Source organism: Nannospalax galili, unplaced genomic scaffold (assembly GCF_000622305.1).
Source record: "Nannospalax galili isolate Female #2095 unplaced genomic scaffold, S.galili_v1.0 scaffold2622, whole genome shotgun sequence".
NCBI classification, from domain to species: Eukaryota; Metazoa; Chordata; class Mammalia; order Rodentia; family Spalacidae; genus Nannospalax; species Nannospalax galili.
Genome location: NW_008348098.1, coordinates 64,573 through 70,512, shown reverse-complemented (window position 1 = coordinate 70,512; position 5,940 = coordinate 64,573).

Below are 5,940 nucleotides of genomic sequence, written 5' to 3'. Positions count from 1 at the left end.
ACTACCATAAATCTAGGACAACTGGACAGAGAATGAGGGAAGCTGGGGGATTAGTACCTTTGACTGGCAAATGAGATTTATTTGATCAGGGCACTGTTTGCATGTAGAATATATACTTCACCCCATTTAACCTCTTTGGCAAGCCCATTTGGTAGATATTATGAGTCCTATTTTTCAGAGCATGTCTAAAGTAAAGTCATTATCCCAACCCAGAAAGCCTGGCTTCAATTTTTAGATGTTTCTGAAACAGGTTCCTTGTTATCTAGCTATTTCATTAACTTTTTCTCCTAAAGATGTGGACAAATATCTATTCAACCCAGATAGGGAACCAAGGACAGGTTGTTAGGTGGCTAGTTGGAAATTAACACCCTTGGAGCTCTTTGAGGATGGACCCCTTCCCCCATAATCAATTTTGGCCTGCACCTTACTTGCCCCTAGTAATACATTAATTTTAGGGAATGGGGAAATATCACAATTTTCTCCTCCTTAGATTTTTAAATACCACATCTGATGGTTAGTTTAAATTGTCACTTTGACACAACCTGGGAAGGGAGTATCAGTGAGGGATTTTCTACATTGAGTTGGTCTGTGGGCATGTCTGTGAGGGACTGTCTTAAGTTAATTGTTGTGGGAATATCTAGCTCACTATAGGTGGCACCAGTCCCTTGGCAGCAGGTCCTCAACTGTTTAAGAGTGGAGAAATTCTCCTGAATACAAGCAAGTAGGCATGTATACATTCATTTTTTTCTGCTCTTTACTGTGGATGTGATATAACTATCTGCTTCAAGACCCTGCTATTGTGACTTCCCCACAACAATGGATTCTAACTTGGAATTGTAAGCTAAAATAAATACTCTTTATCCCCTAAGTGGACTTTTGTCAGGGCATTTTATCAGAGCAACAGAAAAGAAACTAGGACACCATGCACAAAGAAGGAGAAAGCATCATAAATGTCCCTCCTAAAGACTTAAAATACCACCTGAAAGGATGACCACAAATTAGACTAAAGTGGGCTGAAGAAATGGTTCAATGGATAAAGTGCTTGCTGACCAAGCATGGAAACTTGAGTTTACATCCCCAGAAGCTATGTTAAGCTGGATACAGTAGTCTTAGCACCTCTACACTAAGATGGTGGGGTGAAGACAGGATAAGTCCCAGGAGCTCATGGGACAGCTATACTGGCATACACAGGAGTGACTAAGAAGATACTCTGTCTCAAACAAGGTAGAAGGTAAACACTGACACTTGAAGTTTTCTCTGACCTACACATGCATGCTGTTACATGTACCTTGTACTCATACATGTGAATTCTTTCTCTGCTCTCTTTCTCTCTCTTTCTCAAACATTTATAAAAAAGTTTAAATCAAAAGGAGGAAGGTGAAAGTAGCAGGACCTTGTTGAGGCCCATTAAGGGAAGGCTATCTCCTCTCCAAATTTCTTAATTACCTCTCTCTCTCTCTCTCTCTCTCTCTCTCTCTCTCTCTCCCTCTCCCCTCTGTATTTGTGTGTGTGGGTGCATGCATGCCATGGAGTGAATGTGAAGGTGAAAACGCAACTTGTGGGAGTCAGTTCTTTGCTTTCACCACGTGGGTTCTGGGGATTTAACTCAGGTGTCAGGCGTGGAGACATTTGCCTTTAGCCATTGAACCATCTCGATTGCCTTAGGCTTATTTTTCTCTTCCTTCCTTCCTTCCTTCCTTCCTTCCTTCCTTCCTTCCTTCCTTCTTTTCTTTCTTTTTTCTTTAAATTTGCTTTTTGTGATTTTTAAAAATATTTTTATTTTATGTGAATGAGTGTATTGCCTGCATGTGTGTGAGTACACCCATGTCATGCAATGCCCATGGAGGGCAGAAGAGTTTGGGGAGCCCCTGGAACCAGCATTATAGATGGTTGTTAGCTGCCATGTGGGTTCTTGGAATCGAACCCAGATCCTCTCCATGAGCAGCCAGTGATCTTAACTGCTGAGCCATCTCTCCAGCCCTTGTTTTTTCTTATTTTTAATTATGTGTCTCTGTGTGTGGGTATGTGCATGTGAATGCAGGTGCCCTCAGAGACCAGAAGAGTCAGATTCCTGGGACCTGGAGTTACAGGTGGTCATGACCAGCCTGATATAGGCGCCAGAAGTCAAACTCTGGTTCAGACCTCTGCAATAGCAGTACATGCTCTTAATTGCTGAATCATCATTACAGACCAACTTCTCAGGCCTCATATGATTGAGACTATTTTTTTTGAAACACAGTCTCGCTGGGGAGCCCTTGCTAGCCTAGAACTTGGTGTATAGACCACGCTGGCCTTGAACTCACAAAGATCTGCCTGCCTCTTATAGTAAAGGCATGTGCTACCATGCCCAAGTACTTATTTTTCTTTTTAATCTGTTCTGTTACATATATTTTTATTACAATAATGGGATCCTCTAGTCCCCAGTGCAGGCATGACTTGTGAACTCTCTGGAAGATTATAAAAATACAATTGAGCAGGAGGCTTTCTGGTAAAGAACCAAGTCATAGTATTGTTGAGGACCTTAGGAATTAATCCAAATGAGCCTGTCAATAACCTGGACAGAACCCCCTGCCCGAGAAAGCTGCTGTGTGACTTTTCCCGGGGAGACATGAACAAATGTGTATTGCCACCAGACAGAGCTCTGGTGATATTATGGGGAGATCTCCAGTTTCCTCTTGTCTTGACCCCAGCAGCAGCCTTGGTTCTTGTACTCCTTAAAGGGAAGAACAGTAGTATCAGAGCAAGCAGTCAGTTTAATTAGAGCAAGAAAGGAAGCAAAATAGTCTAAAATAATAGACTTTTTAGAAAAAGAGCCATGGGGCCTTATATTTCATTTCTCCCAATTATCTGCTCTCCTGTTGTTAGGTAGCTAGACAGACATTAGCAGGCTTCGAGGACATTAAGGATGGTCTCCTCTCTCATAATCAGACTTTAGACTCTACCTCCCGTTTCCCTGGTAACATTAGAAAGAAAAATATCACAATTGTTCCTTTTTAAGATTTTAGAAAAATATGAAAAGATGGAAGTATTTAGGGCTTTGTTGAGGCCTCTTAAGGAAAAACTACTTTGTACTGATCAATAGAATAGAATCTGAGTCCTACTTCTGGCCCTGGGTGGAGACCTGATTTTCTGATCTTCCCAGAACACTGCTTACTATTGTCTCCTCCTGTAAGAGTTAATCCATCAATCTTTTTGCCTCCAGAAGCTCCACCTCCAAATGAAGGCTTCAGGCAGATGTATGCCCTTTTCCATACTACACTCACCTTCTACAAAAGGCCCCCTGTTCCCATTATAATAACTTCCTCAGTCAGCAAAATGTAGCCAGATGAATCATCACTCCTACTCCATGGAGGATTCAGAGGTTCAGATCTTAGAGGGGGGAATATTAAGTGAGAGATTTGCTCTGGGAAGGACTGGCCAACAGGACTTGAGAAAAAATAAGACCTAAACAATAGTGGTTGATGGTGATCAACTGTAGCTGGGCCAGCTCAGAAACCCCAAAACAGGACATAAAGAACAATAGTTAGTGATGGTCAAATCTGGCTGGGTCAGCTCAAACTGGCATAAGGAACATCCCGACAAGGGAAGCATGTGCAGAGTGCTGTTACCTTTCCACCTAGTGAACTTTTCATCTTCAGGGGTACTTAAACCCTCCCAGTTCTTGCATATTTTATATCTATTTAGAACAGACTAAATGCTAAGTAAAATGGACTTCATAAAAATCATGTCCTTTTTCTGGGGTCACTTGACTGAGTTGTTGATGTAGGTGCAAAAGGTTTTGTTAATTACTATACACATACTCTTCTTGACTTGCAAGGAGATAAGTCCCAAGTGGTTATCTGGGACTATATTTGCCAAAAGGCTCAATGTCTCTCTCATCCCTCCTAGTGCTGTGGCTTTGTTGGTGACTAAATTTTTTAATGTGAAGGTTAAAATCCTAAGAATAACTTCACGGTATGCAACACTTACCATGGGACTGCCAGTCATATAGCAGCTCCCACACCAGTCAAGATTAACCCAATAACTCCTTTTAATCTTACATGTGTAATGTTTTGGATGGTTATCCTGAGTCCTTGAGTCTCCAACCTTCCCAAAATACATTGGCCTTTAACCAAGAATGAGATACAAACTGCTCTAAGAAGCTGTTTCTTCAGATTTCTTCCAGAGCTGGGCTCTAAAACAAGGGCCTTGTGCCTTATTTATTGAAACTGTACATCCACATGAAATGGAGAAGGAAAAGTGGACCATTATCTTATGAGGGAAGGGTTTTGACAATTTTCTCACACCTACAACTCAGAACAGCACACTCAAACACAAAGAGATGTCATCAATCTATTTCTACCTTTGTTCTCAAGGCATATGAGATAATTTTCATTTCTTTCAATGAATATCCACAGCTTGCAGTATTGGATATGCACAACATACACACACATACAAACATTATTCTGGGTTAAGGGCAAGGGAAAGTCATGAGGGATTAAAGGTATATGTTTAGATTACAAGAGGAGCCCAAGGTCTAGTGTTCTAGTTTGCTTTCTATTGCTGTGATGAAACAGTGACTAAAATCAACTTGGCAAAAAGGGTTCATTTCAACTTACAACTCCCAGGATAAAATCTATCACTGGGGGAAGTGAGGGCAGGAACTCAAGGCAGGAACCTGGAGGCAGTAACTGAAGCAGAGATTGTGGAGTAACAGAGTTTACTGTCTTGTTTCTCTGGCCTGTGCTTTACTTGCTTTCTTATGGCAGAGCCAGAGAGATGGCTCTGCCTGGTGTGGCACCACACATGGTGGACTGGGCCCTCCCACATGACTCAACAATCAAGAAAATGCCTTACAGACATGGCCACAGGCCAGTATGATGAAGGAAATTCTTCAATTGAGGTTTCTTCTTATCAAGTGATTCTAGTTTGTGTCAAGATGGCAAAAAACTAACAAGCACAATTGACCTCTTGTCAACTTGACACACAAACACATCACTTCAAGACATAACCTTTCCTTTCTTCTTTGTCCCCAAGAGCTCAAGTTAATATCATATATAAAATACAGTGCAGCCTTGAAAGTCCTATAGTCTTTATAAATTCAAACACTTTTGAAAGATCATGTCTCTTTAAAAGTCCAGTCTCTTAACTGTAGGCTCCTGTAAAATAAAAAAAAAAAAAAACAAGATAAATACTTTCTTATTTCAAAGAATCACATGCACTTAAGCAAAACTGAAGTCCAGCCATGTAGCTCAATGTATGACATCTGAGATTTACTCACGATCTCCAAAGGGCTTAGGCAGCTCTACCTCTCTGTCTCTGCTATCCACAGCACACACAGTTTGTCTCACAGTCTCAGGCTGGCTCCACTCCACACCTGCTGCCGTCCTTGGTGGTCATCCACAATCCTGGCATCTCCAATGTGATCAGGTCTCCACCGCAACTGAGGCTGGACCTTCACCAATGGCCTCCTGGCCTCTCTGCAGAGACTCCAACCCTGCCAAGTGGTGCCAAGCCTCAGCTGCTCTTCATGACTCCTTCACGCCTTCAAAACCAATATCATGTGGGAGTCTCTTCTACATTACCAAGTCAAGCTACCAGCTTGACACATAGCCTTGGCCAGCACTGACCACAGCTTCTGTGTGCTGACCATGAGGAAATACTTCCTAACAACCATCTGTAACTCCAGTCTCAGGGGAATTGGATGGCCTCTTCTGACCTTCACAGGCATTGCATGATATGGGTGCACTCACATACATGTAGGCAATACACTCATACACATAAAATAAAAATAATAAATAAAATATAGGAGTTGGGCATGGTGACACATGCCTATAATCCTGGCACTCAGGTGGAAGAAGGACTGCCACAGGTTTGAGGCCAGCCTGGTTTATACACTGAGACCTAGGCCAGTGAGCCCCTGCCTTAAAAAACAAACCTAAACTCCACCAAAAACTTCCA